Source organism: Notolepis coatsorum (assembly GCF_963971535.1).
Source record: "Notolepis coatsorum genome assembly, chromosome: 12".
In the NCBI taxonomy this organism is placed as follows: Eukaryota; Metazoa; Chordata; class Actinopteri; order Aulopiformes; family Paralepididae; genus Notolepis; species Notolepis coatsorum.
In genome coordinates, this window is record NC_140176.1 from 127167506 (window position 1) to 127182797 (window position 15292).

A 15292-nucleotide genomic window follows, 5' to 3' on the forward strand; every position below is an offset into this window, starting at 1 on the left:
TTCAGACCCCGCTTCTGTTCGTGCATGATGACACATATACTATTGATAATCTAGTGTTTTTTTTAAAACGATTCATAAATCAAGCGACAAATGGCATGATTTCTAAGGAAATACATTGAAGCGCAATTTGCTGGAGTTTATTGAGATTAGACCGAACACTCTAGAAATATACACTCGCAAGTAAAGCTATCCATACATTGGATAAAGCACTGGCGCTGAATGGCCATCAGCGCCCTCTGCTGTTGGCACCCAATGAGTTAACAGGCACCCAGAAAAGTGGCAGTTATTTTACTTGAACTTAAAGGCCAACTTGCAGGTTGTATTTTTGTTCAATAAACAATGTGACTAGGGTTAGGGTGACCTACCGTACAAGTGCATTGGTTTAGTGCATTTCCTACTTCCGGTTGCTACTGAGCGGACATGTTTGTGCGGACCTGTTCTCCCAAACTGGTAAGCAAATGACTGTTTTCATGTTTTCATTTTTACGTTATTTTCATTTTTACGTTATTATTATTATTATTATTATTATTATTATTATTATTATTATTATTATTATTATTATTATTATTATTATTATTATTATTATTATTATTATTATTATTATTATTATTATTATTATTATTATTTTTTTTTTTTTAAACATTGATCTTAACTGATCACTGTGACTTTATTGCTTTTATCGTTATATATGCCTATGTTTGTGTACAGCACCTTGAGCTACATGACATGTATGAAAGGTGCTTTATAAATACTTACTTACTTACTTACTTTCATGAAGAGAGAAAAAAAAGTATCGAAATTGACCCAGTTTGAGCGTTTTTATCAAACATTTTGTCGACCAAACCACAACCTCCACGCACATGCATATTTTAATCCATGGTTCATAACGTGCGTGTGTCATCTTAATGATGACGTCACACCAGGTGCAGGGCAGCAAGGGGCTCTGAGAGTCACAGGCAGGTAGTGGCAGGAAGCAGAGAGCCTTGTTACTACTAGCCGAGGAGCTAGTCTGTTTCACCTAACACTATTGCTCCGTGATCATAGCCATTCATCTCTAAAGCTAACCACTATTTGTAAAAGCCACAACCACGTTACCATATTTGTAATAATGTAAATCATTGTGTCGTTGTACATATTGTGTATATAACGTTAGTAGCTAAGTTAGCTAGCTTGGTAGCCAGCATTCTCGAAACTCCTAACATGCCTCGATTTAAAATGGTTCTCTCCTCTTTGTATACCTTTGACCTCACAAGTATTCTGCCAGGGAACTTATGGACACGACAATAGTAATAAGGTGTTTGAGCTTGTAACGTTAACGTTAGTTAGCTAATAGCTATCGTGGTAGCCCCTTTCGTGACTGTGATGCACCGAGTGCTATCCGAGGGGCTACTATCGTATAAACATGCCGTGACGTGTAGCTTGCTAGCCGGCATGATGCGTGTGCAGTGCTTTGCCCCACAGGTCTGAGAAGAGGACCTGCACATTTGACTCGTTCCCAAAACTCTTTTACATGTCCCGATTTAAAATGGTTCACGACAGTAGCCATAATGCTAACGTTAGCGGGGTAACGTTAGCCAGAGCTAATGATGCTAATGATGGAGCATCGCCGTCGGTTGTGTGATAGTAAGGGGCTAACCTTCTGTATTGTCACAGTGAAAGGGTTAACCAGCTGTCGTGTGGCAGTGAAAGGGTTAAGGACTGCATACTTTTTTTGCAAAGCTTAGCTTTATACTTTATACTTATAGCACATGCATGAGCCTGGTCTATTTTGAAAGATAACATTCTGAAGTTACTAATGCAAAAAAGGAAAATCCCTTTTAGTGCTAATGAAATAGAGTAACAGAGGTCTGAACTTGAGTTGAACTTGTTTACTCACATTTGTCTGTAGTGGTTGCAAGATTCCATATTCCAATATTCCAGCATAGAGGTCAGCGTTTCCGTTAGCCGGTAATTACCGGTATTTGACCGGCAAAATCTGTTGAAGTCCGACATATTTAATCTCTCCGGTCTTAATGTCCAGTGAAAATAATTCCCTCTAAGCACAATTTTATTATTTGATTGAATTGTATTAAAATAGGCTAAAATTAAATAGCCTATGCGATGAACGAAACAATCATTACATTTGTTTCATCGTTGCTTCACCAAGCAGGTATAATAATGACACCGCTGTGTCAGCGGGAGATTGCTGCTAGATTTGCGACTGCATGCAGCTGCAGAGCCACAGAATCCACCATAACCCACCCATTTGTACTGGCACAGTGCAGTACTCCAATTCAGCCATTGGCAATTCAGCTGTTGGGTGGGGGGCTCTGCAGCGACATACTCTTTGCAAATAAGTCGTTGCGAGGTGGAGAGAGTCATCACGCAAACCCACGATAATGTGCCGTCTCTCTCTGCCAAATTTCTCAGTTCTTCGCTTGATATAATTAATACAAATGTCCAATATAACGGAATTCGTTAGCTCATAATGTGATTATAACAGACTGCTGTTTATTAATGTCGGGCGTCTGCCCACAGACACCTATTTGATTTAAAGTTGGCAGCAGCACGGAGTCTCGGGACTTGTTTTATTTGGAATATAATGACTGTATACGCAAAAGTAGCCTAGTTTTAAGTTAAAATATTATAAATCTACATGCCTTGAGGATGTCAATTATTTTTAAGCTCAATAAACTCTGACCGGAATTTCTCTCATTTGACCGGTACCGGACCCTGAGACCGGCAACAATTTTTTCTAACGGAAACCCTGATAGAGGTATAAGCTGCGGTTCCATAGCCTGAAGTCTTATGTAGTACAGGTCCAAATTTTATAAAAATCCTTTCAGAAATGGGTCTTTGAGAGATGTCAGAGTAAAACCAACGACAATAAAAATAAAGCTTTCCAAAATCCATTTCCTCATCCACCGCTGTGTGTTCTGAAGTCACTTCTGGTTTTCGCTCGTCAACTTTCGGTCGAGTGAACGGCGTGCGAATGGCAACAAATAGATCTTTGGAACGGTATATTATATGTTTGGCCAAAAATGCAGCTGGACGCTCACAAAGTGCCGTGACTTGCGCGCAAGTGCTCATGAGCATGTATATGTCCCGGTGCACGTTATGTGGTTAACACTGACTGTAACAAGTGCTCATGAGCATGTATATGTCCCGGTGCACGTTATGTGGTTAACACTGACTGTAACAAGTGCTCATGAGCATGTATATGTCCCGGTGCACGTTATGTGGTTAACACTGACTGTAACAAGTGCTCATGAGCATGTATATGTCCCGGTGCACGTTATGTGGTTAACACTGATTGTTACAAAGGATCAGATTAAACCGAATATATATATTTATTGATTGATATATATTGCATAGTATTTGTATATCGTTTGATATCCCTTGTATATTCCTTGTACATATACACGGAATATCCCTTTAGCCCAGACCATAATATTTCATTCTCCTATTGGACAGCGGTCCACCGGCGCCAGAGCCGCGCCTCCGGAGTCAGGTTCAAAGTCACCGTCAAGACATGTCTGTGCATGCCCGGCCTTGCCCAGGGATACGAGACAGAAATGTCGTTGGCACTAGTTTGTTCACCTAACGTATAAATACGGCGCAGGTGAATACAGAAGCACTTAGTCTTAGTCTTACTTAGTCAGAAGTCAAGAGTTACCCAATAAGTTGAAGCCTCACCCACGATACAACGTGCGGTGAAGTATGGCCTGTTTGGCCCCAGAATAGAGCATTGAGACCGCGTGCGAATTAATAACTGAATTGTCAGAGTTTGGCGCTATACCGTCGAGTGCGACATATTTCTATTAAGTCAATAATAGTCTATTTGTGTATAGTGTATCGTGCGGCTAAAGTTCTACAGTGACCAGCATCCCCAACGCTTCCTCGTATTAGCTAGAGTTCTTATCCAGGCTGGGCTGCTTTCATTGCGCTTTCACCCGAGGAGACCTAGACGAGAACCGTGTGGACATGTACACTGGATTAATCTACCCGACGACTACATAGCCCTTTGCGGCTGGAATATATTTGCTTTGGTCCTGTGATTTATGGAGCGGAGAATCGCCGACGCCTGCACGTGTTGGATTTACCCCGCGAGGAGCCAAGTCGAGTCGGCGCCTCAGAGAGCCTGAGGCCGGCTAGCTTTCTTCACTGTGGAGCTACAGTCTACGGAGAACAGCTGTATTCGTCTGTGGATCAAGAGGCTATTGCACCGTCTCCTGTACCTGGAGTTAGGGCTGGGCGATATGACGATATTATATAAATATCGGGTACAGTTCATTAACGATACACTTTTTCAACGTATCGTGGATATCGTGATGTTTTGCCCAAGAGGATTGTGTCGCGTCAATCTGTCCACACGTTACTCGTTCATATCTCAGCCTGTGCTGAGATATGCCCATTGCGCGGTCTGTTAATAAAGTTTTCAATCAGACAGATGTATGGAAAGGCTTTTATTATAACATTCGTTGTAGTAAAATCATTATGCCTCATTTAGTCATCCTGTGAAGCACTGGTCTCCTACTCGACGGCCGCGGGGAGCTAACGTTAGTAGCTTTGTTGATGTTCAGCACACGGGACATTCAGGAAGTCAAAAACTTATAACGCTTGCCGATTGGTGCTAAGAACAGCAGGGCGGGTGCAAGCGGTGTGACGTCATTGGCAGACTCGACTGTCAATCAAAATGATTATGTTTCCGTCAGAATGAATGAATGAAAACTGTATTAAAAGGTTGCAGAATGGGTACAATACAGTACAGGAGGATGAAGACCAGAAAAAGACTTTCGGCTTTTTTACATAAGGGTCCTCCATTTTCAATTCATCAAAACATTTAGAGACATACATATATACAGTAGTTTCATAAAAATGCTAAAATGCTATTTATTGATTGATTGATTTAAAACTTTAACATATTGCAGAATGGGTACAGTACAGCTCAATACATACAATTGTTAAGGGGATGCAGACCAGAGAAAGACTTTAGTCTTGTTTACATCAGGGTCCCCCATTTTCAATTCATCATATTTCATATCTAAATCATATAATATCTCATATGCAATATATAATCTAATAATCTAAATCTAATATAAAAATGCTAAATGCATGGGTATTTTATTTTGTCTTTAATGTTAGCTTGCAAACTCAAATACTGTCTTGGTAAGCCTCATAATGAATTGTTTGGGGTAAAAAAGAAAAACATTGTGATGTGTATCGTGTATCGCCGAAAGGTCAGAAAATATCGTGATATCATATTTAGGCCATATCGCCCAGCCCTACCTGGAGTCTCCTTAGTCATCGTTGACCAGACTCTCTACTACCGACAGATCTTCTACCCCTGCTGGCTTACAACCAGGGGGACCCTTCCAGTATCTCCTGCTATATATTACTAGTGTACCATAGATATAATTCCCTAAGATTCAGGTTGTATAATTACCTCCTGCGTAACCAGAGAATGGACATTCATTGTTGATTTGCCTACGCACAGTCCTTTGCCTTACAAGTGCATTCAAAGTATAATCGAGAAGTATTATGTACCTTTTGCTGCAATAAATACTTAAAGACAACTTTGTTTGGAACCGGTTCATTGTGGGAAGTGTTCATTATATTTATATATCATGTACTGTATGGCCAGTAATTAAAGTACATAAAGCGGTAGTGGTTTAATGATACCATACTTATCAATACAGTCAGGGAATTGTACCCCTCAGTTAGAATTGGTCCTTCGAGCCCGAGGGTAACTAGTGTAATATTAATATAGTGGTATTAATATTGACATGGCCTATGATGAACACTCCACAAAACGGTTCTCCTAAAGTAGATCGCCCGCAGCGTAGACGGCAGACACCTCAGTACTTAGAGGATTACGTTGCCAATATACTACCTAGCCTTCTACAGACGGTAAATGCGGAAAAAGTAGATAGTAAAATTATGTCCGACCCTATCGCCCAGGCTACCCCGCCAGTAGAGACCCTAGTGGGTTCTAACGTAACTGACCAAGCTCACGGGGGGGACCAGGAGGGACATGACACGACTTTACCCCCCGACAACGCCAACGTCGACGAGGTAGTCCCCGGAGAGCTCCAGGATAAAGACAGCTCTCCAGGGATGGAACCCGACCCACCACAAGAAGAGACGCGCACCCAGGAGATGGATCTCCTCGGTACGCGACAGGAGAACGGATCTCCAACGAGTACTGCCGGGAGCCGATCGCCTCGACCGGCGTCTTCCCCCAGCGAGGCGGACAAGATGCTGGCGCAGGCACTCATCGCCACCCTGGCAGCCTCCACCGAACGCGATCGACTTCAAGCGCAACAGACGCGCGAGCGCGAACATTTTGCAGCCGAGCGAGAGCGCTTCCAGGCGCAACAAAGGAGTGAAGACGACCGCATAAGACTGGAGACCAGACGCCTTCAGACGGAAGAGAACATTGAAAGAAGCCGCGCCGATGCACAGCACGCCGCCGCCAATGCACAGCGCGACGTCGCAAATGCACAGCTCCACGCCGCCCATGCCAGCGCCAATGCCCAGCGCGACGCCGCCAACGCACAGCGCGACGCCGCCCAGGCCAGCGCCAATGCGCAGCGCGACGCCGCCAATGCCCAGCGCGAAGCAGCGCGCGACGCAGCCCATGCCCAGCGCGAGGCAGAGCGCGACCGGCTGCAGGCGGAGCTGATGGACAAACTGGTTGCCATGGCGACACCCCCTCTCTCCGCACGGAGCTCCCGGAGATCGTCACGACAAGGGTCTAGGACGCATTCCCCTACCCGACCAAGCGACCCGGGACCCCGCCAACAGAAGGATCCTGTCCACGTCTCCGAACCCCCTCCCCGGCCGGTCCATACGAGACCCAGCAACCGGGAAGAACCGGACCACGCCGAGAGACTGAACAGAAGACTCCAGGTCCTCGCAGAGGAAGAGGAGGAGGAAGAGGAGGAATGTCAAGCCGACCAGCAGCAACGTACTCTGGACCAGGAGGCCCAGTACAGCCCCGACCAGCAGCAACATACTCTGGACCAGGAGGCCCAGTACAGCCCAGAAGTCAGCCCCGAGGCACTGCGCTACAAACCCCCGACTCAACTCACGGGTGAGTTTGACGCACCGCCAGCCCAGAGGAACAGCACCTGGGTACCCGGCCCTTGGTACCCACCAAGTACCAGCCCAAGACGACACGTAAGAGGAGACTCGCCTAGGAGGCCTCTCCCCCAACGCTCACCGATGTGCCAGTCATCCATGGCATCGTACCTTGGCACACCGACGTTCCCGGACTTCACACACGAGAACAGAGCACAGTACACAGAGCTACGAATGTGCTTAGAGACAATGATGTCCGATGTAGTTGATGAACCGTACAAATATGCTATCCTACTGAAGCACCTCAAGGTGCCCCGAGCGCACAATATAGCGCTGGCCTATGCCACCTCTACTACCCCATACACCGCGGCTCTAGCAGCACTCGACCAAAGATATGGACGCATATGGGACTACGTAATACAAGAGATAAGGCATATTGACCGCCTACCCCCAGCCACAGACAATCGCTCACTAGATGACCTGTCTATCAAGGTACAATCCCTGGTAGGGATGCTGGGGGCGCAAAGAGAAAAGGGTATGCACGAACTGTACGCGAACTCTAATGTCGAGAGGATTTTAGAGAAGCTTCCGCCCGCCCGACAAGAGCGCTTCAGGCGGCAAAGAGACCACCGTGATCCTAACGGTCCCGAGCCATCCCTCCTAGACCTAGCCGACTTCCTGGCGAGAGAAGTCAACAGCCTACGGTTGGATACGTTCATGCGGAGCACACCAAGCTCCAGAGAGGGACCTAGGAGAGCAAACGATGGCCGCAGATTGGTGACCGTCATGCACCAATCAGAATCAGTACCGAGCAGCAAGAACCACAACACCCCCTCGACGAAAGAGGACCAGTGGAAGATTGAGTGCCAGTACTGTGAGGGAGAACATCGGCTGTACCAATGCGACACTTTCGGGAAGCTGACCACGGACGAGGTGAGTCAGTGGATCAAGGACCACCGCCGCTGCTTTAGCTGCGCGCGCAGCCACCTAGCAGCTGAGTGCCGCTTGAAGAAGAAGTGCAGCAGGTGCGGTGGCACCCACTTGGAGGTCCTGCATGACATCAACAGGCGTCAGCCAGGACAACAGAGTGGTCTGAAAAGACTCTCCTCCTCGCTTCCGCAGCAGCCCAGTTGGGCCTGCGGGGTGTCAAAGATACCATGACCATACGCACCATCAGAAGGGACCAGAAGACCATAAAAGGTGAAAAGGTCTCCTTCAAGATAGCAGCGGTGGACCAGCCCGAGAAGCAGTATAGTATAACCAACGTCTTCACCAGCCACGACATAGGCCTGTCTCAGTACACCTACCCCATCCCACAGCTGATGGCTAAGTATGTGCACCTACGTCAACTACCTATACCACTTATCGACGGCGCCACACCGACCCTGCTCATCGGCTCCGACCACGCGGACCTCATTCTCCCAATTGAGGCGGCCCACATCGGACCCAAAGGATGCCCAGTCGCGGTTCAGACCCGACTGGGATGGACGCTCCAGGGCCCCCTCTACGGACTTGACAGTCAACCCACGTCTACACGCTGCCTACACACAAAGGCGAGCGACACCGGCCACTCCCTCGTATAGCAGAGGCTATTGACATTAAGCGAGAGGCCCGTGAGAGAACCGTGGGCACCAGAGGGAGTTCGGAACTCCACCCCCCTCAGCTGCGCTCCAGACGTAGCTGACCTCGAACCCAGCACCCCAAGCGACTCCTTGACGGGGCGGCCGGGACCGGCCCTCCTCAGACGGGGTACAGAGCAAACAAGAGAAACAGAAGGAGGAGGAGGAGGCACAGCCAAGCACAGATCAAAGCAGTCTCAGGCCCGCTTCCTCCTAAGCCCCCCTTCATCCCGTCCAGTCGTCATGACCATAGACCAGTCACTACCCCGAGCTGCGTGGCCGGCCGGCCGCGTAAGCAAAGTGACCACTGGTGCCGACGGAAAGGTCAGAGTGGCAGAAGTGCTCGGCCAAGGGCGGACATACAACCGACCCGTGGCGAGGCTGATAGAGTCGCCAAGGCTCCCCGACTCGCTTAATGGCGACCATGACCCCCTGACTTTGTGAACTGCCTACCCTCACAACGGACATTGAGTAGTGGACAGTGCGGTTAATCTGTCTCTGCTTAGCTAATTAGGTGGGACTAATTAGGGGGCGGATGTTACAAAGGATCAGATTAAACCGAATATATATATTTATTGATTGATATATATTGCATAGTATTTGTATATCGTTTGATATCCCTTGTATATTCCTTGTACATATACACGGAATATCCCTTTAGCCCAGACCATAATATTTCATTCTCCTATTGGACAGCGGTCCACCGGCGCCAGAGCCGCGCCTCCGGAGTCAGGTTCAAAGTCACCGTCAAGACATGTCTGTGCATGCCCGGCCTTGCCCAGGGATACGAGACAGAAATGTCATTGGCACTAGTTTGTTCACCTAACGTATAAATACGGCGCAGGTGAATACAGAAGCACTTAGTCTTAGTCTTACTTAGTCAGAAGTCAAGAGTTACCCAATAAGTTGAAGCCTCACCCACGATACAACGTGCGGTGAAGTATGGCCTGTTTGGCCCCAGAATAGAGCATTGAGACCGCGTGCGAATTAATAACTGAATTGTCAGAGTTTGGCGCTATACCGTCGAGTGCGACATATTTCTATTAAGTCAATAATAGTCTATTTGTGTATAGTGTATCGTGCGGCTAAAGTTCTACAGTGACCAGCATCCCCAACGCTTCCTCGTATTAGCTAGAGTTCTTATCCAGGCTGGGCTGCTTTCATTGCGCTTTCACCCGAGGAGACCTAGACGAGAACCGTGTGGACATGTACACTGGATTAATCTACCCGACGACTACATAGCCCTTTGCGGCTGGAATATATTTGCTTTGGTCCTGTGATTTATGGAGCGGAGAATCGCCGACGCCTGCACGTGTTGGATTTACCCCGCGAGGAGCCAAGTCGAGTCGGCGCCTCAGAGAGCCTGAGGCCGGCTAGCTTTCTTCACTGTGGAGCTACAGTCTACGGAGAACAGCTGTATTCGTCTGTGGATCAAGAGGCTATTGCACCGTCTCCTGTACCTGGAGTCTCCTTAGTCATCGTTGACCAGACTCTCTACTACCGACAGATCTTCTACCCCTGCTGGCTTACAACCAGGGGGACCCTTCCAGTATCTCCTGCTATATATTACTAGTGTACCATAGATATAATTCCCTAAGATTCAGGTTGTATAATTACCTCCTGCGTAACCAGAGAATGGACATTCATTGTTGATTTGCCTACGCACAGTCCTTTGCCTTACAAGTGCATTCAAAGTATAATCGAGAAGTATTATGTACCTTTTGCTGCAATAAATACTTAAAGACAACTTTGTTTGGAACCGGTTCATTGTGGGAAGTGTTCATTATATTTATATATCATGTACTGTATGGCCAGTAATTAAAGTACATAAAGCGGTAGTGGTTTAATGATACCATACTTATCAATACAGTCAGGGAATTGTACCCCTCAGTTACACTGACTGTAACAAGTGCTCATGAGCATGTATATGTCCCGGTGCACGTTATGTGGTTAACACTGACTGTAACAAGTGCTCATGAGCATGTATATGTCCCGGTGCAGGTGCACGTTATGTGGTTAACACTGACTGTAACAAGTGCTCATGAGCATGTATATGTCCCGGTGCACGTTATGTGGTTAACACTGACTGTAACAAGTGCTCATGAGCATGTATATGTCCCGGTGCACGTTATGTGGTTAACACTGACTGTAACAAGTGCTCATGAGCATGTATATGTCCCGGTGCATGTTATGTGGTTAACACTGACTGCCGGATCAGATGTTGGCAAAACGGACATGCCGCGTTGCTTGTGATCGCTTTGTCCGATTTGTACCAATCCTGCAAGGAGGCCTATGACGTTTGGCCCAGGGTTCGAAATTAACGGGGGCTTGGGGCAAAATGCCCTCGAAAATTGACCAAATGCCCTCGAAAATCAGTTAAGAGGGGCAAAAAAAGCCCCCGACAGTTTACTAATTATATATATAATTATATATATGCTCTACAGTGCGAGCATTTCCCTCGTATTGCCCCTAATAATATGTGTGTGTGCAAACCGGAAAAATCATTTACTTGCAGTGTGCGAGACAGACGAGTGATTGTGAAGATTACAAAACAGCTCCGCTGTTAATAGTTCAGATTGAAACTGGACTGAAATTCAGTTTTTGGGTGGAATGTTTGTTCCAAGGAGGAGGGAGGCGGGGCCCGCTGCGTGTTACAGGCACTTGAGAGGTGCTGCGAACACAGAGAGAGCGCTCTGCTCTCATCAAGCATTACCTTAACGTTAGCAAGCTAAGCATCTGCATAGCGCGACCTGTGTAACGTTAAGTAACTTGTGTTCGGCGGGGAAAGACCATTCCATTTGTAACACAACTCCAAAAGAATAACATCCAAATCCGATCCCGATGCGCATTTCCTTCATTCCACAGCGCTGAGCGCGCAACGTATTTCATTGATCGATCTGGCCAGAGCCTATACTCACAAACGTTGCGTGTGTGGGGTTTTTCATCAATTTGAAACAAGCCTCTTGACTGTTGGAATTAGGGATGTTAAAAATAAAATATCTAATAATATTATTCAATATTAGACATTCATTGATCCAGAGGCAACCGGTTATTATATCAAGACAACAACACAACTTGCCCTCACTCAGGGACAATAATATTTAATCTATTTAGATAGAGTATGTATGTATTATTTACAGATAATTGAAGGTACCTCAAAACATGAAACCAAGCCATGATGTCACACATCGTGTGCGTGTGTGTGTGTTACTTGAACAATTGTCACTGTGCTCCTAAATTTCTGTGTGCTCCTAAATTTGTATTTAGATTTGATTTATTAACATTTTATTTAGGAGCACATGTGCTCCTTGGGAAAAAGGTTAGCGTAGAGCCCTATATATGGAGACATTAACATTACGTTATCAAACATAGGGACGAAGACTGTAAAAAAAAGTGTCAAGAATGTTTTATAATCTTTATGTTAATTTTCATTATAAAAATGTTGTGCCCCCGAAAAAAAAAAAAAAAAATCTAACCCTGACTAACCTTAATGTCATGCAATTGTCCTAATAAACTAACCTACACTGTAACACGCAACACTTTGATGAACATTGTTACTCAGCTGATAGTTATACCCTTCTTGCTGTCTTGTCGCACAGAACTTGTAAGTCGCTTTGGATAAAAGCGTCAGCTAAATGACTAAATGTAAATGTAAAATGTAAATGAAATACAAAAAAAAGCCCCCGAAAAGCAATTAAGGAAAAAAAAAAAAGCCCTTGAAATTTTTTTTTAATTTCTAACCCTGGTTTGGCCTCATTAAAGCTATAGAGTGACGGGCCATGTCAGCAGTAGTATTCCCCTGTCATTATCAATACACATTAGGACTGCACGATTAATCGTAAAAAAATTATCGCGATCTCGATTCATACATCTATGCGATCTAATTTCTAAATGACGACAATTCTGATGTAAAATATATTTTTTTACTTTTGTATTGACAGTGTTAATTTTGTCAGCTATTTTAAGTTGTAGTCATGTCTCAAATGCTCTTTTTAGTTTTCATCATATTTAGTCAAATTATCTATTTTTTGTTCAGTCAAGTTTTAGTCAACTACAGGTCTGAGCATTTTAGTTTTAGTCTTTTTTGTTTAGTCTCAATTTAGGTTGTGGAGTGGAAAGATGAAGATGAATAAAACCGTTATGTTGATGATCAGATATCAATTCTCCCGTGATTTTATTTGACTATAGTTTGAAAGTATAGGCGGACTATTCCTCGGTTACATTGGTTACACTGAGACCCTTTTGCCCAGCCATTGTTCCATTAAACCCATGCCGTGTGCAGTTACTGCTATCTAGAATGCTGGCTAAGAACAAATAACGCAAGTGAGGAAATTTATCAAAGCGCTTGCGCTGCACATAGGAAACTGAAATGCTGCAATAATAATAACAAGAATTATTCTAAAAGTTATAATTATTTTGTCTCGTCTTAAAATGAAGAGAGATTTCGGCAAGATTTTATTCTGTCGTCATTTTTAGTCAACGACATTGCATGAATCATTTAGTCACGTTAGTGTCACATGATCTCCATTAACGTGACGTCTCGTCTCGTTGTCGTCGGGGGGAAAAACTTTGTTAACGACCATATTTAGTCATAATTTTTGTTGACTAAATTAAAACGGACTTGTCGCCAGATTCCTGTTTTTGGGTTCCAGATGAGAGGTAGTAGCTGGAAAACAACGGTTCCATAGTGAAAGGTTTTTCCCCCGTGCCTTCCCTTATAATGTAACCTACGGTGCCTCCAATGAAAAGGATCAAGATATACTCTCGGATCTTCCACTTATACTGTAAATTAACCCTGGGTTCTTTTAATTGAATGTCGGCGAGGTGAACAGAGAGATGAGACAAAGAGTCAGATGGCAGTCTGTATAGTTTACTGAACTCTCACAGCACGAATAGATCACAATCCGGACCACGCAATGCATGCACCTCCACACACGGAGCGAGCAATTGCCAAGTGGTGGCCTCGATAATACATCGTCACATCATTTATACATTTGTCGTGGCCACCCCTCCTCCTGGCTTAATGATTGATAGTTGTCATCGTCATAGCCTGAGGACAAAGGAACTTTAGGCGGGAAGAGGAGTAGAAGGAGGGGCCGTTTCAGTACGTGCTTTCCATTAAGGGTGGGGGGCGGGGGCCGAACGATAAGTGATCCATTGGGTCCCCCGCATATGTGTGTGTTTGTGAGTGTGTGTGCCATGTGTGTGTGGGGGTTTATGTGTGTGTGTATGTGAGTGTGTATGTCATATGTGTATGTGTGTGTTTGTGAGTGTGTGTGCCATGTGTGTGTGGGGGTTTATGTGTGTGTGTATGTGAGTGTGTATGTCATGTGTGTATGTGTGTGTTTGTGAGTGTGTGTGCCATGTGTGTGTATGTGTGTGTGCGTGGTGTGTGTGTGCTTGTCTAGGTGCAAGAGTTAATGTATGTTTTCTGAGACGCGGTGAGTAGGGCCATCTCAGCGGCAACTAGTTTACCGGTCTGACCCCAGCACTGGTCAAGGGTCACCGGGTCCTGAAGAGTCCAGGCCCTTACTTTTAAACATCCATCTGATGGTTCGTGATATACATGACCGTTCTCATAACAGTTGGTGTATCTGTGTGTATGTGTTTGTAAGTGTGGGTGAGCGGTGTGTGTGTGTGTCTACGTGAGTGTGTGCGTGTGCGCGTCGGAAGAGGAGGATGGGTGTGTGTGTGAGGCCCGCGTGTGTGTGTGAGAGGGGGCTAGAGCCACAAGGTCACCAGGTCACCCAAATGCAGGAGAGGGAACACAGACTTAGCAAGGGTGGGTTTAAATATAAGATATTAATTGATGGTTGATATCTGAAGTCTTATAGTAGTCATACAGTCCAACTTTTATAAAAATCCATTCAAAAATGAGTGCTTGAGAAAGGTTTTGGTGTACCGGAAAAATAGTGATTATCCAAGATGCCGTCCACTTCAATTCATTCCGACCATTGAGTCACAACAACGGACTTCTTCGTCAACTTTCCCCACCTTCCCCCACTCTCTGCTGCAGTCTCTCTCCCCACCTTCCCCCACTCTCTGCTGCAGTCTCTCTCCCCACCTTCCCCCACTCTCTGCTGCAGTCTCTCTCCCCACCTTCCCCCACTCTCTGCTGCAGTCTCTCTCCCCACCTTCCCCCACTCTCTGCTGCAGTCTCTCTCCCCACCTTCCCCCACTCTCTGCTGCAGTCTCTCTCCCCACCTTCCCCCACTCTCTGCTGCAGTCTCTCTCCCCACCTTCCCCCACTCTCTGCTGCAGTCTCTCTCCCCACCTTCCCCCACTCTCTGCTGCAGTCTCTCTCCCCACCTTCCCCCACTCTCTGCTGCAGTCTCTCTCCCCACCTTCCCCCACTCTCTGCTGCAGTCTCTCTCCCCACCTTCCCCCACTCTCTGCTGCAGTCTCTCTCCCCACCTTCCCCCACTCTCTGCTGCAGTCTCTCTCCCCACCTTCCCCCACTCTCTGCTGCAGTCTCTTTCCCCACCTTCCCCCACTCTCTGCTGCAGTCTCTCTCCCCACCTTCCCCCACTCTCACCCCCCCATCTGCCGTCTCGGAGCGGATGCTCGTTGGCTACAACGGTGATTAATCATTTTCGCCGTCAGCGGTGATC

The 15292-nt window shown here is 46.1% G+C and overlaps 1 protein-coding gene across 2 annotated transcripts in view; it reads left to right on the plus strand.

The window, feature by feature from the left end:
• Positions 1-15292, plus strand: part of xpo6 (exportin 6) — a 165987-nt gene that overhangs the window by 52130 nt on the left and 98565 nt on the right. The gene's annotated exons all lie outside the window — the stretch shown is intronic.